This window comes from Tiliqua scincoides, chromosome 5, assembly GCF_035046505.1.
Source record: "Tiliqua scincoides isolate rTilSci1 chromosome 5, rTilSci1.hap2, whole genome shotgun sequence".
Classification (NCBI taxonomy): domain Eukaryota; kingdom Metazoa; phylum Chordata; class Lepidosauria; order Squamata; family Scincidae; genus Tiliqua; species Tiliqua scincoides.
In genome coordinates this window covers 29,379,546-29,403,252 of record NC_089825.1, presented here as the reverse complement: position 1 = coordinate 29,403,252, position 23,707 = coordinate 29,379,546, and the positions used below count along the sequence as shown (strand labels likewise).

At 43.5% G+C, this 23,707-nt stretch overlaps 1 protein-coding gene across 1 annotated transcript in view; it reads right to left on the bottom strand.

Moving 5' to 3' along the window:
* Positions 1 to 23,707, bottom strand: part of NXPH1 (neurexophilin 1) — a 211,764-nt gene that overhangs the window by 152,993 nt on the left and 35,064 nt on the right. The window lies entirely within an intron of this gene.

The window sequence follows — 23,707 nt, the reverse complement described above, 5'->3', positions numbered from 1 at the left end:
ACTATTTTGCTCTATTTTGTCTGAACAACTTTTCAGCCCCTCACACCTAGTATGCCCTGTGACAGCTGTTTCAAACACCTTTCAGAAGCCCCATGATTATGGTACATGTTATCTCTCACCATACATAGTACAGAAATGGTCATCTCTTGGGAATCAATCACCACTTATGTGTATAGTGCTTGATGTCATAAGCTGCTGCTTCTTCACTGTGACCCTCCTCCCCAACGATTCTACAGTACAAGTAAATAATCATAACCCACCCCCCTCCTCATTCTAAACACCCTTGGAACTATAGAGGAAATATATGAACTGAAGAAAAGAGTCGGGTTGCCTCAGGGCAGCGATATCTGCAGCTTGTTTTATAGGCACTCTCTGCTTTTCTCAGTCAGGTTGCCAAGATTCTGCTCCAGACAGTTGCCCAATTCATTCAGCATCTCCATTTAATTCCAGGCCTTCCTTAGATGAATGAGATTCTGTTGTGACTAATGACCCTTGTTCTCCCAGAATCCTGCCTTTATTGTCTCTCTCTCTCTTTTTTTTTTTTTTTTTGCTCATCAGTAGACAAGCAAGGATTAGTTGTGATGAGGACAATCACAGTTTGGAAGATGCTCAAGAGAGGGATGTCCCAGGAGAGGCTGTTGTTGCTCATTATATACCATCTTAAGGAAAGGTTGACATGAGCAATGCCCCTCTTTCTGGAAGTCTGGATGCGCTCTGCTAATACTACCGAAAAAAACAACCTCAAGCTCTTTCCCCATTAGAGTCAGTGGGACAGCTGCCATTGAAACCAGGACTTGGATTAACTGTCACGCTAATCTCACTACAACAAGGAGTGCTAGCCAACTGGAGGCTCTTCCTGGGGGTTTCAGTAAGGACAGCCTGCCAGTCTGACTCTCTACACTGAGTTATAATCTAAAGAAATTGTTTGCATTTTTCTTTTTAAATAATACAGCATGCCTTATCAGTTGACTCCTCACCACTATGCAGAATTTAACTGGCATCTTCTTTTCTTGTAACTAGGTGAATGTGTCCTGTTTACCCCATACCCAGAAAACCTTTGAACTCAAGTCCAGCTTTAAGCCTAACGCAGTGGTACTCAAACTTTCCAGGTCAGTGGCTCCCTTGACCCCAGTGGCTGTTGGCCATGACTCCCCATCATGTTCCTGAAGGTTGGAAGTGACATCATTAAACAGGAAGTGGCCAGAAATAGTAACTCTATTAAATATATTAAGTTTATTTATAATAATATATTTATTATATTATATAATTTATTTATTACAATTTATTTATTATAATATAATATTAAATATATATTAACTATATTACTATTAATTATATTAATCATATCATTAATTAAATGCAGATCTTAAAAATATTAATACACAGCAATATACATGCTTTATAAATGATCAGCTGCTGAATACTGTTGGAGACAGGATGCTGGAGTAGGTAGATTTTGTCTGGTCCAAGAGGACTCATTTTGTAAGCATACTTACAAACTTTGTAAGCATACCAATAGAATTGTTTTATCAAATGAACTTTGAGAACAACCAGTCTGACCAACATTATACATACACACACCCATGTGGACCCCAATCCAACTAGTCATTTCTCCCATTCTCCTTGGATAGGATTGAACCCTTTATTAATTTAATGAAATTAAATTTTTCCAGCAGCTGTGGGGGAAAACAAAAATAGACCATGAAAATATATCAGACCTGATAAGGGTTTGGTTAGGAAGCTGATTTGTCTCCTATACTAGGAGATGCACAGCTCAAGCCTATGCATGTCTACTCAGAATTAAGTCCCATTAGAGTCAATGGGACTTACTCCCAGGAAAGTGTGGATAGGATTGGGATGGCAATCACTTCATCAATGGCTGATAAGTACTCCCTTCAAACAGCAAGATTCATCACTTTAAAAATACAGCCTCTCCTCTTCAGTCAAACAACAAGATTAATTAATCACTTTAAAAACAGTGCCCTTTTTTTCTGCTCCTGGCCAAGAAAAGTGTGTGCTTCTCTCTCTCTCCCCCCCCCCTTTGCCAACTGCATGGAAACAACTTTAAGGGGAGGGGAGGAAAGCGGGAAGGAAAACTGATTGGAGGCTAGGAAGCAGAGAGTGGGTGTCAATGGGCAATTTTCCCAATGGAGAGAGGTGAAAAGCGTTGTGCCCCAAGGATCTGTCCTGGGACCGGTGCTTTTCAACCTCTTCATAAATGACCTGGAGACAGGGATGAGCAGTGAGGTGGCAAAGTTTGCAGACAACACCAAACTTTTCCGAGTGGTGAAGACCAGAAGTGATTGTGAGGAGCTCCAGAAGGATCTCTCCAGACTGGCAGAATGGGCAGCAAAATGGCAGATGCGCTTCAATGTCAGTAAGTGTAAAGTCATGCACATTGGGGCAAAAAATCAAAACTTTAGATATAGGCTGATGGGTTCTGAGCTGTCTATGACAGATCAGGAGAGAGATCTTGGGGTGGTGGTGGACAGGTCGATGAAAGTGTCGACCCAATGTGCGGCGGCAGTGAAGAAGGCCAATTCTATGCTTGGGATCATTAGGAAGGGTATTGAGAACAAAACGGCTAATATTATAATGCCGTTGTACAAATCTATGGTAAGGCCACACCTGGAGTATTGTGTCCAGTTCTGGTCGCCGCATCTCAAAAAAGACATAGTGGAAATGGAAAAGGTGCAAAAGAGAGCGACTAAGATGATTACGGGGCTGGGGCACTTTCCTTATGAGGAAAGGCTATGGCGTTTGGGCCTCTTCAGCCTAGAAAAGAGACGCCTGAGGGGGGACATGATTGAGACATACAAAATTATGCAGGGGGTGGACAGAGTGGATAGGGAGATGCTCTTTACACTCTCACATAATACCAGAACCAGGGGACATCCACTAAAATTGAGTGTTGGGCGGGTTAGGACAGACAAAAGAAAATATTTCTTTACTCAGCATGTGGTTGGTCTGTGGAACTCCTTGCCACAGGATGTGGTGCTGGCGTCTAGCCTAAACACCTTTAAAAGGGGATTGGACAAGTTTCTGGAGGAAAAATCCATTACGGGGTACAAGCTATGATGTGTATGTGCAACCTCCTGATTTTAGAAATGGGTTATGTCAGAATGCCAGATGCAAGGGAGGGCACCAGGATGAGGTCTCTTGTTATCTGGTGTGCTCCCTGGGGCATTTGGTGGGCCGCTGTGAGATACAGGAAGCTGGACTAGATGGGCCTATGGCCTGATCCAGTGGGGCTGTTCTTATGTTCTTATAAGGTTTGGAGATCTAAAGGGGGGAGTAGAAGAGGGAGGGGCTGAAAAGAGAGATTTCACTTTGATGAGAAGCGATTCCAGGCTGGGAACTAGGAACCAACCAGACAAGGATCAGCAAGGGTTAAGGACTACAAGCCAAACATGCTCGGAAGGGGGCGGGGTGGCAGCAGTCACTCTCACAGCTGAGCAACTCCCGTTTCTTCTGCTTTAAAAAAAAAGCACAGAAGATGGGCTCGTATTCTGCCCAGGGGTGTGACTGTATCGCTGCGAGAGGACATCCTGCACCTCCCCTTTGAATTCCTGGCGCCGCCCTAAAGAGCCCCGCCTCACAGTTTGAATAACACTGGCTTATTGGATCAATTGCTCCCAATTGGACCCCATGCCTAAGGGCCACCCCCCCCACACACACTAGGGTCATCTACTCTAGTCTTGTCAAATACACACAACAACACCACATAGAAATGGACACCTAATGCCACATTGCAGGTTTTTATAGAGAACAGCAATGATTTTAATTTTCTTCTGAATTGTGACTGATTCTACCATTCTACCAGAGAGGTAAAGTCTATAATAAATTTTATTTATATCTCTAAGATTCTGCAGACCTTGGCAGTGAACCTGGGGCCCAACAAAAAATGTTTCCAATTGGGACCCACAGTTCCAAAGGCCGGCCGTGTTTGAACTACTGCTATTAGACCTCAAGTTAGGCGAGTCCAATGTTCGTCTAGTAAGTCTGAGCCTTCATGAGCCCAAACTCCAATGAAAATCTGCTGCTGAGAAATTCTGTGAAATAAACAGCATGTTCCCTTGTTCTATCCTATTCCAGAATCTATTTTATGGCTGAGGTTTTAAAGTATTAATACGAGAAGGAATAACAAGAGAAAATCTTTATTTCATTTTCTCTTAGTAGGGTTAAATCTAGTCCGGAATCAACAAATGCCAGTATACAGCTGCCAACTCTGACTGAAACTATTCCTGGTCATCCCCCCACGACATGATGTAATGTTGAAGATTCTGGAGGTCCTATTGAAATCTCCAGGATTGCTTTCGGTAATTTCCTGGAGATTGATGCCGATTCCTAGGGACTCCTGGAGGTTTGGCAACCTTATATGAATGTGAAGCAATAATTAAAAAGTGACATTGTGCATATGGACATGGGGAGAGCCACATCCTCATGCCAGCCCCTGAGCTTTGTTTGTTGCAAGGGAGCAACAGCAGGAGAAGGGTATGTCTTCATCTCCTGTTTGTGGGCCTCACAGAGGCATCTGGCTAACCACCTATGGAAACAGGATGCTTTTCTAGATGGGCCTTGGCCTTGGCCAGATCCAGCAGAACTCTTCATATATCCACATGTTCTTATGATCAAGATAAAAGCACTTGAAATGAGAAGCAAAAATAGCTATTGAAAAGGCAGGAACTACTGGTGATGGCATTCCAATAATAATGGCTTGCTGTTGTCCAGATTCCAAAGACACACACGCAATAGAAATACTTGGATGCCACCAAATGTTTGGGGGTTTGATGGACCAATTCCAACACACCCAAACAAGTGTGGTTAAGGAATATTGGTTGAAAAACAGTATCAGCACCTGGTAAACAAAGTTTAGGTGAAAAAGTGTAGGTGGGAAAGAAGGAACACTTCTCTGGGAAGACAAGACTACATTTACATTTCCAACTCCCTTACTACCATGGGTAGGGCTATATCAGGTATCCCCTCTATCTCCTGCAATGTTTATAGAGAGTTAAGGTAGCAACTCTATGGTCTGCTCACACTGCCTTTCTTCTGAAGAGTTAAGACAGTGGTTCCCAAACTGTGGGTTGGTGGCCCACCAATGGGTAATGACCCAATTTTTGGTGGGTCAGAAAACTAACAGACTAGACTATGACAAGACAAGACAATTAGACTATGTGCATCATGGTTAAACAATCTGTTACTTGGGGGGGGAGGAATGCTATGACCAAATAACCTTTATAGCTACAGAGGTTTGAGTGATTGATAAAGCTTGTTTTTTAGTTGGATCCCGATGCTAAAAAGTTTGGGAACCGCTGAAGAGGAATTCAAAGATCAAGATGCACAGAAGTTACTTTAGCAAAAGTCGAACATCCCTAACTGATAAACATATGTAGGAGAAGAACACAAGTTATGATCACCTAGCTTGATGGAATATTACATCAGTACTGTATAAAGGAGAAGAAACCAGAATACATTCTTCTAGGAGCTCTAATAAGAGAACAAATGATTATCCAGCCTTTATGCACAGCAGGGAAAAATGAAACATGCTTTATTTTTAGTTCTGTACTGCTGTGAGCCCAGTCCAGTGCCACTGATGCAATATAAGATGGGAGAGACATCAGAAATGCTCAATAGGAACATAGAAACTATGGAGAGCATGCAGTGTGCAACCAAGGAGGTGTGGAGCATTCATTAAGCATGTTTAGATCCTTGTTTCCCTAGTTTTCTTATGCTAATCATATTGAATCACATTTTTCATTCACCAGTGACAAGCCCTGTGAGACGGCAAGAACTTTTGAGCGATAAATGGCATGCTTTGATTGACGGTTCTCGTTTTTAGGAACATTTTAAACAAAAATATCACATGGTGTGTTTGGTCTCTTAGGTCTTTACTGACAGTGAAATCCTCCAGTATGTCACCCAATAGCTCTGACTCTGAATGCGGTGGCACCTCAACTGCAGTATGTTTAAAAGGTAACCCCAAGGTAAGTGTCCCCCCCTTCAATTCATAGTGTTCTAGGTCAATGAAAAAAATAGTTATGCTTCTCTGCAGTCGCATTCCCATTTTGATTACCCTTGAGAGCTCAAATATCTAGGGAAGACTCTCACAGATGTCCTATTTCTGGCATGACTAATGGCTCCATCATTAATTGGTTTTGTCTCTTTCGTTAACTTTTTTTCCAAGGCTTCTTTCAGGGCCAGATTCGAAAGACAGTTACACAGTCATGCTCTGGACTTCACAAACATGATCCATAGTTCACAGGGCACCTTGCTGTCAATCATTTCAACAGCAAGCAAACTGTTTTGTGAGCCTGACACAGTCACTGAAAACAATGCCAACTGAAGTACTTCCACTCCCTAAACCCACCAATATAACCCATTCCATAAAGCTATAATGAAGTTACTAGATGCGCCTCAATGTATACCTATATTCAGGGCTTTTTTTGTATTGGAACGCACCGGAACAGCGTTCCGGCACCTTTTTTCCCCCCTCCTTCTGGCCCCCACCTTTTTCCCCCTCCTCCTGGCCCCCACCTTTTCCCCCCTCCTCCTGGCCCCCACCTTTTTTCCCCTCCCTGCGCTGCCCAGCACGGCTGGCTAGGGAGGGATTCAAACCTCCAACCCTCCTCTTGGCCCCCACCTTTTTCCCCCCTCCTGGCCCCCACTGGCCCCCACCTTTTTTCCCCTCCCTGCACCACCCAGCACTGCTGGCTAAGGAGGGATTCGAACCTCCATCCTTGTGCTCCACAGCCCAGCACTCTCTCCATTGGGCTATAGGAAAGCCTAGAGTTACAGTGTTCAGAACTAATATATAAGGTCCTGAGCCCAGCTGGTGGCCATCAGCGCCTCAAGTATTAGTTCCAAATGCTTTGAGCCTAAGATTTCCAATGGCTCAGTTACTAAAGTGCTGGTCTGCGGAGCCAGAGGTTGGGGGTTCAAATCCCCGTAAGGAATATTTTTTTTTTTTAGGTGGGGAGGTAAATAAATAAAAGATTACACTTGTTAATCTTAAACTTGTTCTTGTAAGTGGGTTCCTGCACCTTTATTTTTTTTTTACAAAAAAAGCACTGCCCCTGCCTCACCGCACTCAGCTCTTGCCTGAGCCCAGCCCGCCTTTCCTCTCCCCGCGCTCTGCTTCCTCACACTCAGCTACCAAGCTGGTGAGGGCGTGGGGACATGTGCTGAGGAGGAGGAGGATGACGATGACGAGGGACAGCAAGCCAGGGAGACGGGTTGCAGCACCCAGGTACTGGCTTGGCAAGAGGAGGGGGGGAAGGAAGCTGGCTGGTGCAGCCCCTGCACCTGAGACAGCCTAGGCATGTCTACTGAGAAGTAAGTCCCCTTGTGTTCAGTGGGGCTTACTCCCAGGAAAATGTGGATGGGATTGCAGCCCAAGCCTATGCAGGTCTACTCAGAAGCAAGTAATTCATTCATTTTTATAGTTATTAATATAAGGCTTGGCTGATCTAAATTAATTAAGCAAAAAATATTACTAATAATTTAGTAGCTTTGTAATGTCATCAACAGGAGATTTAGGTTTTTAACTATAAATGGGGAAGCTTAAGTGTCCTTGCTGCATTATAACAATACTTAGGAAATATGTATTCCTCTGTGCAGTAGGTCAGATCATTGTTGTCTATTAATTTTTGGTTTTTTTAGACTATACTTAATAATCACTATTATTATAATGGGGAATGGGGACATAGTACACAGGGGAAAGGGGGGAACCACAAAAGATGGGTTAATGAATTGATTAAGTTATGAAGTTATGAATCAAAAATCATGTGGTCACACACCCTCTATTGGTTCAAGATGAGTTGTAAAATAGATTATATTCCGGTATTATATAATTTATCTATTTTACAATTCATCTTTTGTGTTTATTCTTCTGCTCCCCCCTTGTGTGCTTATATTGCGCATTCATTGTTATCTGATCACATATTTCTCTTTTTTTTTGCACCAATCATGTTTCAACGTCTTGAGCCAATAGAGGGTATGTGACCACATGATTTGTGATCCATAACATGTTTATTAATCAATTAATTAACCCATCTTTTGTGCCCCCTCTCCCCTGTGTGCCAATTGATTTGGGTTCAAACAAATCTGTAGAGTGATGTAATGTAATCATTTTTTATATTTTGCCTTCATCAATTGTTTTAACCAATATTTATTAAATGTTTTTAAAGTTTTAATTAATTTTTTTGGTTGTTACATATTTGCAAATACATGCAACAAGCCGTGATATAATCCTTGGTGTGTGCTCCAGAGGTGGTCCGTCTCTTTTTGTTCTTCTCTCTTGAAGATCTCCCCTCATTTTCTAGTTCTTAAGTAGTTGGGGAATGGGGATTTAAAGAGAGAGAAATGAGATAAATAAATAAATAAATAAATAAATAAATAAATAAAAGATTTATTTTATTTTAAATAAAAAAATTTTTATATATTTATATATACCTATTATATATATATATATATATATATATATATATATATATATATATATATATATATATATATATATATATAATATTTTATTTTAAATAAATTTAAAAATAAATAAATAAATAAATAAAAGATTAACAAGTTGTGAGTTCCTGCACCTTTTTTTTTTTTACAAAAAAAGCACTGCCTATATTAACTGCAAGGTTACTTCTATACATGTAAATAGAAAATAATGTGGGGTCAGAAATAACCAATGTGATAAATCACTGAATGGATCTCTCAACCTTTTTTTTTGGGGGGGGGGGGTAATATAGAATGACTGAAAGAAAGAATTTGATTTTATTCAAGCAGCAATTCTGAAGATTGGGTTTTACCACTTCTTCTACATTTCTTTCCCAATCAAAATCTCTCTCTCTCTCTCACACACACACACACACACACACAAGGGGGCACTAGGCACAATACAGCTGCAGGTGGAATTGAGGTGGAGGGGAATTGCAATCATGAAAATGGCACAGGGCAAGAGTTTACACCCCTCACTCAGCCTCCCATAGCTTTATGGGAGTCTGGAGAACCACATCCAGAATAGGTTAACCACCACCTTCCTAAACAGAAGAACCACCCACCAAAATTACCTCTGCCTTGTTGGGATTGAGTTCCAGTTTTAACTGTTTGTAACTCAGGGCCCAATCCTACCCAACTTTTCAGCTCTGATGCAGCCATGCCAGTAGGCTGTGCCCAGCATCCTGAGATGATGTGGCCCACTTTCCAAAAAGTTTGGAACACCCCTGAGCTAGAACATTGGATATTGGGAGGAGCAGAGGCTGGGGCATCACTGGGTAAGGGAAGAATTTTTGGCATGCCGACTCAGGCATCAGGATGTCTTAGGCTAGTCGTGGGCACAGCATATTCCACCTCTCTCTATGAGAGAGGGGGCACCGGGCCTCATCGCATCAGAATGGCTGACTTATGTTCCAGCTACTACAGGCAAGATTTGATAATGGAGTCACACTCCTCAGTAGTCATGCAGGTGCCCCTCAGAGAAGGGCAGGGTTAAGGTTGCCAACATTTCTGCTGCTGAAATTGCCATCCCACCTTTTCTCTCCTCATTTTAAAATCCTTACATTGGCATCAAGCACCACAGGCTTGATCTTCTTTGAAGACCGATTTCTCTGTTGTCCTAGAGGTGGGTGGGAGAGTCCTGTGGCTTGCTTTGGCACATGCTCTCTCTCTCTCTCCCCCCCCCCCCGCCCAGTCTTCAGTTTTATGTATTGAGGATGAGTGCAGCTTTCTCTCTGAATTCACTGGCAGAGAAAGCTAATTTGCAATTTGCAGTAATTGAGCTTTTTTTTAAAGGGAAAAAAAGACTAATGATGTAGTTTGCACCTAGCCAGGACTGCCATAAAATACACCAGAGAGCTGCAAATCAGAAAACATATATTTCATTCCTTATTAAATGCCTTTCAACCATCATTCTTCCTTAAGCACTAAAATGTCTGCCTCTTCTGTTCTTTGATGTGCTTTATAAACCTAAACAATTGGCGCCGGTTAATCCTGTTTGTTAGATGGTTTCGACTCGCCATCATTATGACCCTCTCCTAAAGGGGATATAAATTATGAAAATTTGGTTTTGTTTTATGATCATAAAATGCAAGATAGTGATGCTTGTCCTATAAAGGGGATTGAAGGAATCTATTGTTTACAACTGTGAACGTGTTTGGTCTGGTTCAGGAGTGCGATTGTGTGTTATTCTCCCTCCCTCCCCCCCCCCCCAATAAAAGTCAAGGAAAAATAACCTCTGGTGCTTAATAGTTGCAATATCCTGTATTATTAGGGCAACTTCTCAAAGGAGGTCTCAAATGTTTGTCCCACTTCCCACCAGTGGTGAACCTGGCTCTTACTATATTCCATTTTCATTCTCTTTTTTTTTTAAACCATACATAGAGGTGTTATTTATTTTACTCGAAAGTAAACCTATTGTATTCAGTAAAACTTAAGCTATAATCCTCTCTAACTCACCAGAAACAAACACCTCTACCCATATGACATTAAAGCAGTGGTTCCCAAACTGTAGGTCCCGGACCTACCAGTAAGTCGTGACCCAATTTTTTGGGTAGTCAAGACGGCAGATTATGCCATGTGCATCAAGGATTAAACAAGCTGCTACCTGGGGGGGAGCACTGCTGCCCAATAACCATTATAGTCATACCCCTTAGCATTTATAAATCAGGCAGCAGCCTCTAGGGCAGAGCTTCCCAAACTGGGGTGTCACGACATCCCAGTCAGGGAAGACCAATTGCTGCCCCCCTTAAGAGGTGGGGCAACATTGACAGCAGTGCCAGTGCTCCTGCAATTGCAGTGGTGCCAAGGTAAAAAAAAGGGTTTAACACTTATCAGGGGTCACTCTTGCCTTCTGGAGGGTGCAGGGAGCCCTTGGACCCCTCTGCAGGCCTCCCTGTGCCTCAGAAATGCTGTAGATAGCCATTTAGACCCACTTCCAATTTTTGGCTAGTTGAAATAGCTATCTATAGCATTTCGGAGACATAGGGAGACCTGCAGCAGGCTCCATAGGCCCCCTGCACCCTCCAGAGGGCAAGCCCCCAGTAAGTGTTTAAAAGAGCGCTTTTTCCCTGGTGCCAGCATGATCGCAGAAGCGCTGGCGCAGTCCTCTCCCCCACAAACACTTACAAGGTGCCATATTCTGCTGGCTTCTAAAACGTTTGGGAACCACTGCACTAAATCAAAGGCAGGAAGTATTGTCCTTTGTCTTATATGGCTCCACAGTAATGCAATATAGCCTATGGGATTACATCCAAAGTCAAATCAGAGTGAGGGCAATAGCACCATGTGGGTGAAAAAAGGGGGGGAAATGGAATCCAGTAGAAGCAGGGAAAGTGGTTGCCACAACCACCAGAGCTGCCAACAGGTGATAAAGAGAAGGTGGAAAAGGTGAGCACAGAGGGGCTATTTTGAATCTGCAAAACCCTCCTTTTAAATTCATATAGAAAATACTTAGTCTAATAATGCAAGGAAAACCTTGGAAACATTTGCAGGTCGCTCTGAAAAGGTGTTGTCAGGTCCAGTGAGGTTTTCCCCAATGACTGCAGACAACAGACAGAGCTGCTGAAATATTCATTCTGCAGCTTCACTTTCCTGTGAGAAATCTCCAGGGAGCCTTTCCTGGGTAGTTTCCACATCAATATCCTTACTTGGGCAGGGACTGCTTCAGAGTCAGGCACTCCCTGCGAGTCTGGGCTCCTTCCTTTTATAACTAGGCAGGATCAGGATGCAGCAGGTCCCATAGATCTCCTGCTTCTCCCCTGTGACCTGAATTCTCATCTCTCAACCCTGGATTACAGCAATTCACGGTTGTGTCTCCCAGCACTATCTCTGCTCTTAGCTGTTCTTTCCTTGCCCTGACCAGCAACCATTTGTTGCCCAGATCAACAAATATTGGTCTGCTTCATTTAAAGAAAATCACTTCTGGCTCATCTTTTAGATCACCACTTTCCTTTCCTTTGTTCTAATGATACACGTGTTTAAGACTAACGGCCTGATCATGAATGTATTTAATCAGGCATATCTAGAATTATACCAATTTACAGCCCAATCCTATCCCCCACCCTTTTACACTATGCAGCTGTGCTGACAGAGTACAAGTCAGCTTGGGTTAGAAGCACCAACACAATATGGGGCCTGTATTATTCGTGATCTTTAATGACATGGGAGCTGTCCAAAAGGTGTCTATCCATGCAGCCTCAAACCTGATCACAATGGCATGTGAAAGAATCACATTTTCCCCCCAGCAACAATATATTGGAATCTGAATGCTTGGAAAGTGATATATCCTCAAAACAAAACTGAATAAAGAGTCAGGATCCCACACATCAAATGTGCAACTATGTATTTCTTTCTCTGGAAGAACAGATTGTCTGGAAGTGCTTTGAGTTCAGTATAGATTTCACACTAAGATTGTTTCCTGTGAGGTATTTTTTTAACTTTCCAATAATCTGAATTACACAGGAATACTCTAAAAAGTACAGCAAGGTTTTTCAAAATTATCAGAAATTATAGATATTTAACTCGAGTAGAGTGAACAGCATCCGTTTTGACAGAGTGCACAAAAAAAAATCTTCCAATGTGTCACCAAATTTGCTGTGTGATTCGGTAATAAATCCTGATTACCAGGAATGACAGGCTGTAATTCATGTCTTCCACAAAATATCCTGTGATTAGTCAATTCTATACACAAATGTTTAAGCTCAGAATACTCTCAGGAACACATTTTACAAACTGGCAATTTGACAGTTTCAGGGTTTTATATTTGCAGCATACTTTGGAAATCAGAAGATATGGATATTACTCATAGCCCTCTTATAATCTTTGAATCTCACTTTTCAGAGCAACTGTTTCGTCTCATACTTTTTTTTGTATTCGATCTTTAGGCTTATTTATAATACAGACTTGCATCGGTTACAGCCTAATTCTATCCAGCTCAGGAGCAGAAGCACTAACTACTGCCAGATCCTGTGATCGATCTAAGCAGGTTAGAGCATTATATGGCATACGGGGACAAATGCCCCCCTCCTCAGCCTTCAGAAGGGCTCCAGGGGGCAGTGGCAGTAGAGGGCCTGGGCGGCAGCAGAACTCCCCAGCCCCAAACCTGGGATAAAGATTCGTGATGGCGACCCCCCATGGGCAGTCACCACCCCCGTGTTAAATCGCCCCTCCTCCACTCACCTAAGGCTCACGGAGCCTCAACAAACAGCCCAACAAACAGCCCAATCCTATTTTGACAACAAAAGACCTGCATCCTGGTGTCCTCCCTTGCACCTAGCAAAGTCAGAAAGCTTTAGCAGAGGGAACAATTGTGCCTCTTCACCCAAGCATGGCATCTTTTCCAGTGGCTGCCACTGGTATCTCTTTTGCATCTTTAAAAATTGTAAGCCCTTTGGGTACAGGGAACCATTTGTCCATTCATTCATTCAGGTTTGTGAACTACCTTTGACTGAAAAGCGGTATATACATGTTGTTATTTTTAATCCATCAAAATCCATCCTAAAAAGCTCCACTGCCTCAGTAATTCTCTCTGGAATTATGCAGTCAGTAGATAAGGCACAAGTGAATGCAGTTCAAGAATATTGCTTTCATTCTAGATTTTCATGCTCATAAATTTGCCTGACATTCCCTGCAAATCCACTCTTCGAGTTAGTTCTTTGCACAGAGTGCTTAATGTCCACCTAACAAAAAAAAAAATTTCAACAACCACAAAACTATCCTTCTTCAGAGATGCTGCTCTATTGAACTGTCTCCCTCCAGCCACCTGCATAAGATTTTGCAAAAAGGCGTAAAAGTCCCTCATTCTCCGCTTACTAAGGCTAGATCTGATGCACACTTACCTAAGAGTAAGCCCCATTGAATTCAACAGGAGTTACTTCTGAGTAGAGTTGCACAGGATTGTGCTGTACTGGAAACATCCCATATAGAACAGACTGTTCCTTGAACCTGTTCACTGGTCAGACTTTGCTTCCAGTATGGGTACACTTCCCACCCTCTAGGAAGTGCATGCACGTGAAAACATAAGAGAATCCCTGTGGGATCAGATCAAGGACCATCAAATACAGCAATTCTGCTTCTCACGGTGGCCACACAGATGCTCCTGGGAAGGCCACAAGCAAACGCCTTCCCTGTTGCTGCCCCCAGTAACTAATAAACATTACATCCTGCCTTTGAATATGTAGGCTCCATATGGTCCTCATGACTAATAGCCACAGATAGAGTTGTCCTTCCTGAATGTATCTACAGGTGGGTCCCCATATCCACAGATCCTGTATCCACAGTTTCACTTATCCATAGATCCGGGGGACCCTCCCCCCCCTGTACCCATTACAAATATTTTTGTTTTACTCTAGTAGAGCTTGCAGAGCAGGTGCTTCTTGCTTAACATTCTTGCTGAACTAAAGAACCGAACGTGCAAGCAACCAGTCTGCATGCTGCACACTTCTCTCTGTAGTGTGCAGACTGGTTGCCTGCATGTTCAGTTCTTCAGTCTACCAAGAATGTTAAGCAAGAAGCACCTGCGCGGCAAACACTACTACAGTAAAACAAAGGTACCTGTAATGGCATGCAGGGAGCGCGGGGGGCCATTATTTATACAGCATTCCCCCATATCTGCTGTTTCCTTGTCCTTGGGAGACTGGAACCAAACCCCCATAGATACAGGGGCCCATCTACAATTCCCTTTTGAAGTCATCTAAGCTAGTGACCCTCATCACATCCTATGGCAGCAAATTGCATATACAGTATTAACTGTGCATTGTGTATAGAGGTATTTTCTTTTCTGTGTCCTGAATGGGCTGCCAATCAATTTCATTTAATGAACCTGAATTTGATACCCTACACTGAGAGCAATAACCCATTTCTGCCCAGCCCGCAGGCGTACACATTTGATCCCTGTTGCGTATATGCAACATTGGGCAGATATGGCTTAAATGAAAACCTAGAGAAAGTTTATTGGATGGCTAGGGTTGGGCCAAGACCTCCTGAAGTAGCATGCCAAATGCTGCCACCCATTACCTAATGATGTGCCAACCACAGATCTCCTCATTCCCTGAACTGAAAGAGGGGGATAGAGTAGAAAAGGCAGTGAAGAGAGTGGTGGACATTCCCCCCTTCCTTTTCCAATGCTGATGCCAAGAGAAGAAGGAATAGGAGACAAGGGGGAGACAGAAGTGGGCAACCCTCACCATTCTGCTGCCTGGAGTGACCACCCCAATTAGCCTTATGGATGTCCAGACCCAGTTGATGACCCAATATCGTGCCTGAACATTATTGACAAAGCACCCATTTTGATCCTGAAAAAAATACGGCAACGGATTCTTATAGTGAAATCTGTCACTGGTGCACTGAGAAGCAAACAAAGGCTGTCACAGCAGAAATCACGCTGTGCACCTTGTTGTAGCAAATGCTACCTATGCCCTCTGCCAAAGTGGAAAATTCTGAAGCTTAGGGATATTGTAGCATGAGACTGGAAATTAGACCCCATCTATCTATATGTCAAGAGATCTGCAGGCTCTCCAAGTGCAGGCATTTCCACCCTGCCTTGCTGAAGAGCTGAACCGTGACCCAAGCAGAGGCCTTCAGGGGTAAGAGACCTTCTTTATGGTAATTAATTCTCCAGGAGAGCTGGGTCCCAGACAGAGCAAAATACATGTGGAAAGCTGCAGTCAAGGGGCAACCTCTGCCTGCTATCATCTCAGGGCAGAATCACCTATGGCAGGTTGAAAACATTCTGAAATTAAAACAGCGCCGATTCCCGTTGCCGGCACACACTGAGCCATTTAATGCTTCATTATTTATTTATTAGGGCATTCGACATGGTAGGGGAGCCACATGGCTTTAAAAATAAATGAAAATCAGCATGACATTAATATGACCGGAGAGAACATCTCACTCTTCCCGGAATGTTGAGATCAAAGTCAACTTCCTCGTTTGGCTTGTTGCTCGGAGAGACAGTGGTTTTGTGAGAGTTTAGTACAAGGCCCAGAGCAGTGTGTGTGTATGTCACGATGCAGAATCCAAGACATTCTGGGCCACACAGAAACCACTGAGTATAAGATCCAATTCAACGCAATAGCAGAACTTTACTGCTTCTTGGCCAGGATGCAAAGAAAAGTGCAACAATTATAACCAAGCCTAACAACATAAGAACATAAGAACAGCCCCACTGGATCAGGCCATAGGCCCATCTAGTCCAGCTTCCTGTATCTCACAGCGGCCCACCAAATGCCCCAGGGAGCACACCAGATAACAAGAGACCTCATCCTGGTGCCCTCCCTTGCATCTGACATTCTGACATAACCCATTTCTAAAATCAGGAGGTTGCGCATGCACATCATGGCTTGTACCCCATAATGGATTTTTCCTCCAGAAACTTGTCCAATCCCCTTTTAAAGGCGTCTAGGCCTGTGGCACATCCTGTGGCAAGGAGTTCCACAGACCGACCACACGCTGAGTAAAGAAATATTTTCTTTTGTCTGTCCTAACCCGCCCAACACTCAATTTTAGTGGATGTCCCCTGGTTCTGGTATTATGTGAGAGTGTAAAGAGCATCTCCCTATCCACTCTGTCCATCCCCTGCATAATTTTGTATGTCTCAATCATGTCCCCCCTCAGGCGTCTCTTTTCTAGGCTGAAGAGGCCCAAATGCCGTAGCCTTTCCTCATAAGGAAGGTGCCCCAGCCCCATAATCATCTTAGTCGCTGTCTTTTGCACCTTTTCCATTTCCACATACAACTGGCATAGAGCATGAGCCTATGCGTGCCTACTCAAAAGTAAGCTCCATTAACTTCAATTGGACTTACTCCCAGGTAAGCATATCTAGCAGGTGCGGCTAAACTTGCTTAACATAAGCGCCACATACAATAAACTTCAGATATTTGAGAGCCACAAGATTTAAGAAGCATTCAAATTCTTAAACATATATCCTTACCATGAACATTCATTTATGTTTTAATCCAATGGACTCTCAGTTTATATCAGGTAAATAATGATAAAGCTTGAAAATTTTTGTTTACCATTTATATTAACTGTGACGCAAAAAGGAGTTCAGGCAACATATTTCTGAGAGCCGCGCATTATATGTCAAAGAGCTGCATGTGGCTTGGTAGCTGCGGTTTGGCCACCCCTGGAATATAGGATTGCAGTTTTACATGCATACGTCTTTTGAAATGAAGAGGGCTTTGAGTTTCTAATAACATAAGGCAATGGGAAAGAATCTGTTGTTCAAAAGAATCAAAAAATTTCACTGGGCATGAGTAAGTCCTACAGTCAGTGGCGGCCCTAGGGTTTGAGTCACCAGGTGCAGGAGGCCAGTGCATCGCCCCCATAATGGACCTCCTCCCATAAAGTGGGCATGGTGATGCACCATTGCCCCCTTGTGTTTTGGGCTATAACCTTTGCTAGAATAGAGGTATTTCAACGTGGGTTGTTTCATTTTATTCAGCATGAAATGACGCATCAGATGAGATATAACATGATGGTATTATTCAAAAGTGCCAAGATTTTAAAAATTTTGGCCTGCAGTGGTGTCACCCTCCCCTCGTGTGTGTCACCCAGTGTGGCCCACACCCCTCGAGCCTACAGTACTGTACTGCCTATAGTATTTCTCTGGATTGCAGTTCTGACGCAACTAATTATGTAAATTAATCCTGAAGAAATATTTCCAAAGGCTGAGAAATTATGAAAGTATCAGAAACAGAAGTTCATCATTCGAAGCTAGCAAAAAAGCTCAGGAGAACTGGGGAATGAAGGGAGAATAAGAATTGTGCGGGGGCAGATCAGTAGTGCAGTGAGTATCCATGTGGCACGCAGTAGTGGAGGCTACACTACCAATTTCAGGGGACAGAGCATGCCACTATTACAGGATTTCTATGTGCATTAGTGCTGCCAACTCTGGCTAAAGCTGTTCTTGGAGATTTTTTTTTTTTCTCAGCATGATGTAATGCTGGTTTTCTTCCAACATGATGTAATGCTGGTTTTCTTCCAACATGATGTAATGCTGCTTTCAGTGGTCACCTGGAGATTGTTTCAGAGTCCTGAGACTCCAGGCCAATTCTGGAAGTTTGGAAACTCTTAACGTGCAGCTCTATACTTTGGTATATTCATGTCCATCTTGCAAATATAGCAGTTCTATAGTTTGATTTGTCAGTTTCAGAAATGCTGTATAATAACCTAGGAGACTTTTCCCCATAGCCTACCCAGTGTAATGTGGATTAGCAACATCTCTAAGCACAGGGGCAGTCTAAGGCAGCGATTTTCAACCTCTATCATCTCACAGTATACAAGCAGCCCAATCCTGAGCTGCCTGGCGCAGGGCTGCAGCGGTGCTGAAAATGGTTGCCGCTGTAACCAGCGTGCCCCAAGCAGCCGTTGCCACCTCCTCGGGGGAAAGGGGACTTTCATCCCCCTCCCCCAGGTGAAGCGAGTAGCCCCACAATGGGGCTACTCAATTCTACAATGACCCAAGGGTCAGCATAGAATTTAGAGCCTCTGTGTCAGATGGATGGCCTGACACGAAGGCTCAGGATCTGGTGGAGCAAAGCTCCACTGGTCCCGCCTCCCTTCTGCCCCACTCCCTCCCCTGGCACTCCTCCTCCCTGCCCTCTCTTCGCCTCCCCTGCCCCAGAACGCCGCTTCCCTGCCTCCCCACACACCCCCACCTTCCTCTCCGCTGCCCAGCAGTCCGCGCAACAACCAAGTGGCAGAGGTCCAGTGCTCCACCAGCACTAGGGCCTGCAAGCATGCCTTATGGCATATTTGCGACAGTGTGTACTGGTGGTGAGCCAGGGCACACTGAATAGGATTGGGCCCTCAGGCACTAAAACTGTCAAGTTGCTCTATCAGGTTTTTGACAATTGACAAGGCACACCATGCTGCCAGCGAGGGACTCACATCCCCCTTTGGCCCTACTAATAAATGACCCTCCCCAAATTCCTGTGGCACACCTGCGAACCATTCACAGCACACCAATGTGCCATGGCACAGTGGTTGAAAATGGCTGCTCTAAGGCAATCCGCCATCCAAAACCATACCAAAATTCTGCCACTCACCTTAGGCATTTAGCACCAGCTTGCCACCTTCCCGTGCCCCACCACCTGATGCAAGGGGTTCAACTAGCCTCATGGCTGAGCCGTCCCTGCCTAACTTGTAGACCAGGCCTGCACAACTTGTAATCCACCAGTCTGAATTAAATGTGTGTTGGTGTGTTATAAGTTATGCAGGCTTAATGCATACCGACAATATTTCCTCCCTGTCCACGCTGAATGTCTACAGCTGAAACTGCATTTCAACATTTGAGTTTATTATCCCTCTATGAAGCTCACCACAGAAACATGAGACTAGCATAGATACTAAGATTAAAATGCATTTCCAAACCACCTATAACTCCAGAACCACAATTCGTTGTCACTCACGATAAAACGGCAATTGAATTATTGAACGGTCTAATTATATGTTGCCTTTTATTGCTGAAGATCTATGATACAGCCTAGTAATGTGAAATTAATAGAATCTAAACAGTCTTGCCACAACTTCAACAAGTTTTCACAAACGGTATTTTGCTTTCATTCTGAAAGCATGGAAATTGTACACAAGATAAATATTTCTGATGCTCTTTTCCCCGCTTTTCATTAAGCAAACAAATTTAGTAAAGGCAATTTTACTGCACTAACCCTAGCTTCAGCAATCAAAATCCCCATATAAATACTAAGATGATGATCCTGAAAGATGCGATAATTGCATGTATTATCTTTTTTTTAAAATTGTTTTATTCCACTGATTTGATTTACTGTCAGCTGCTGATAATGTAGTCCACTGGCTTTAGTTATTGAGTTTAGCATTAACTTTTTTGGAGGACTTTATTAATCAGTGGGCATTTTGCTATATTCTTATTCTACCCTTCCCTCAAGAAGCTAAGAGCAATGGATTCACCTCATAGCAACTTTCTGAAGTAGGTAACAGCATAACCCATAAGTTCCATTATATGGTAATCAGCGGGGCTTACTTCCAGGTAAGTGTAGATAGGATTGAAGCCTTAGGCTAGGAGATAGTGCTTTGTTCAGTGTGCTTCATAGCTGAGAGGACGATCCACACAAACACAGGAGTGGACTTTGTAGGCTCTCTAGGCTAACTACCTGCCTGATGCAGGAAATTCAGGGTTAGAGCATCCACGGCACATGGTGGTCCAGTCTTTGCTTGAAGACCTCTTGTAAGGGAGAACCCAGACAGTCCCCCATAGGTCACTGGTTCCATTGTCAAACAGTTCTTACCTGGGTTTCCCATGCTCAAGCTCAAAATGCTATCCACCACACTAAAACCAAGAGACCTTTCATACGTTACTATAACAATAGTATGGAAGCTGGCTCCATATGGTTTTCTCCCATGCCAACCCCATTTGGAAGCTCAAAAGCACATGAGTAAGGCCATCTCATGGGTCATTCAATTGCCACCAAAAGAATGACAATCAAGTGAGAAGGACCCATGGAACTGGGCCCAGCAGCAACATAGATTGAAACTTCCAATCATGACCACAACAGTGGGAAGAAGTATTTTGGACCCAATCTCCCATTAGAGCACAAGAAAAGCCCTGCTGGATTCGGCCAAAGGCTCATCAAGTCCAGCATCCTGTTTCCAACACTGCCACACAGGCTACCTCTGGGAAATGCATAAGCAGGAAAGATATGCATGCTTCTCTCTCACCATTGCCCCCTTGCAACTGGTATGCAGTGGCATAGTGCCATGGGACCTGACCGTAGAGTAATGGATGAGTCTTTACTAAAGCTGCCAGTGGTTAGCAAATGTTTGGCCCAAGGAAGAAAGGCAACATATTACCATGATACCCCACTACTATGATGTTTATGCTAAAGAAGAATTGCTACACAATATTTGCCAGCCTGAAAATATGCTCTGAATAGAAATTCTCCATTCATTTAGTTATTCTTTGTCTCTCGAAATTCATTGTTTTGGGGCGACCTTATAAATTATATTGTTTTTGTGCAAATATCAAAATACGTACACCATAGGCACATTACACATCTACTTTGCGAATGCTAAAATACTGACCAGGACAGGTGACAGCCAGTGCAGTTTAGTGATTAAAGCATTGGGACATGGAGCAGGGAGACTTGGGTTCAAATCTCTGTTCAGCTGTGAGGCTTACTGGGTGACCTTGAGTCAGTCACTTTCTCACAGCCGAACCTACCTCACCAGGTTGTTGCGAGCTATGCACACTGCCCTGAGTTCCTTGGAAGACAGGCAGTACAGAACTGAGGAAAATAAATACATGTATTTGTCAGGGAGCTGTAGTTGGCTCAAACCCCCACCATGCCTGAGAAAATACATCACCTGACTATCACCTGACTTTTATTTGTGCGCACATGGACCCACACACACCTTCCACAACTGTCTCCTTCACTGCCACCTCTATCTCTTCCTGCTTGCTCCCAGATTATAAAAGGAGGTGGACAAAAATCAGGAGTGGAAGAGGAAATGGGTGGTGGAGAGGAGAGCATTAGCTTAGAATGTCTCAGTGAGGCAGACCACTGCATCAGTAGCATGAGTGCATTACAATAGAGCTATTAGATCCATCCAAACCACTGCTTTTCAGACAATAACACAGTGGGTCCTCCTTATCCGTGGGTTTGGAACCCACAGGTTTAACTTACCATAGGTTCTGAATCAGCAGCTGCCTTCCTAATCTCTTGGCATCTTAGAACACATGCCTCAGAATACCTCCCAGAGGCTTGTGAGATGCACTTCCGGTTTTACAAAAAAAAAACACAGAAGTGCATCTCAGAAGCTTCTGAGATGTGTTCTGAGGTGCACAGAGGCTGCACATGGCTTCCCAATGCCTCAGAACACCACTGAATAAATGTCTGGAGGTCCTCTGTGAGGCTCCTCACAGAACTCCTTATACACAAGTTTGGTATCCATGGGGGGGTCCAGGAACAGAAACCCCATGGATACCAAGGTCCCACCTGCACTTGTACCATCCAACATAATGTGAAGTACCAAGTACTGAGCCAACATATTATAATAATAACAATAATACAGGTATTTCTATACCACCTTTCTTGGTCCTCAGATTTCTCCTTAGACTTTATTCAAGGCGGTTTACATAGGCAGGCAATTTTTAAATCCCCATAGGGATTTTTACAATTTGAAAGAAGGTTTCTATCTTTCAAGAAACCACAACATTCAGGTGTTTCTTTCTTGATCTGGCCGCACATTCTGGCCTCCATCCTCCCACGCTCAGATCAGATGGAATAGCTTGGCTCAGCTTGTCAGCTGCTTCAAGGTCGCACGGTGCCGGTGGCCTCGAACTGGCGACCTTCAGATGTTATCTTCAGGCAAATGGAGGCTCAACCCTCTAGACCAGACCTCCTGCCCTTTATTGAACTCCTTTATTGAAGTTTAAAGTGTTTAAACTTCCAAGAAAATCAGGGGATCAGATGGATCCGTATTTATATTTCATTATGTTTGATAGGAAGCACTTTTTATGCAATTAATAGTTAACTGGGGGAATATACTATCATAAGCTTAGATCACCAGCTTTGGGAGCTAGCTTCACTTCTTTCCACTAACTTCATTCACTAGCCTCGCTCGCTTCACCATCGCTAGCTTAGAGTGGTTTTTAAAAGGATATTAGACAAATTCAGAGATATGCTTATCAATAGTTCTTAGCCATGACAGCTAAATAGAACCTCTGTAATCAGAAACACGATTGCTCTGAATATAGTTGCTGAAGACAAACAAGAAGGGAAAACAGCCGCCTTCATGCCCTGCTTTCAAGCTTCACCGATCCAGCTGGTTTCTGTTGGAAACAGAATCCAAGACTAAACAGGCTGCACAGGTGGAAGAAAATCCTAATGATAAAACCTGTTTGGCACTGGAATAGTCTGTCTCATGTCATTGCAGACTCTCCTTTGAAGATTTCCCAGCAGAGGTTGGACGGCCATGTGTCACAGCTGCTGTAGCAGTTGCCTGCACTGAGCAGGGGGCTGGATTAGATGACCTCCGTGGTTCCTTCCAACATTCTGTTATTCTACATGGATCTTTGTTTGACCCAGTAAAGCTCTTCTGGCTAATGACTTAGGGCACAATCCTAACCAACTTTCCAGCACCAAAGTAAGGGCAATGCAACTCTGAGGTAAGGGAACAAACATTGCCTTAGCTTGAGGGGGCCTCCGTGACTGCCCCCCAACTGCAGGATGCGGCACTTGCCCTACAGGCATAGCTATGCCCTACAGGCGTAGCCAAGCTACGCTGAAAAGTTGGTCAGGATTGTGCCCTTAGTTTCATCCCACTTTAGACAGAAAAGGAAAAAGCTGTAAACTAAGTAATGAAAAAATCATTAGAGAAAAATGGCATCTCCTTAAATTCTACTTACTATAGGCCATGGCATTGAACTAACTAAAGCCTTGGACAGAGAGAGAGAGAGAGATTTTAGTGGCATTGCGTGGTTTCCAGAATTCCATAGCTCTTTTCAAAAAACTGTTGTGAATATAAATACTAAGTTGAGGCATAGATACTGTTGGAGACTGGTAATTTTGCCACATAGCTTTTAACCTGTGAGTCAGTGAATAAACACAGGTTCTGCACTCTATTTCTAACAGATGCATTACATTTCCTTGACAGATTTTGTAAAGTTTAGAAAGGAACAGAAAAGTCAAGAAATGCACTAAATGGAGTTAGTGGCCTAGCTAGA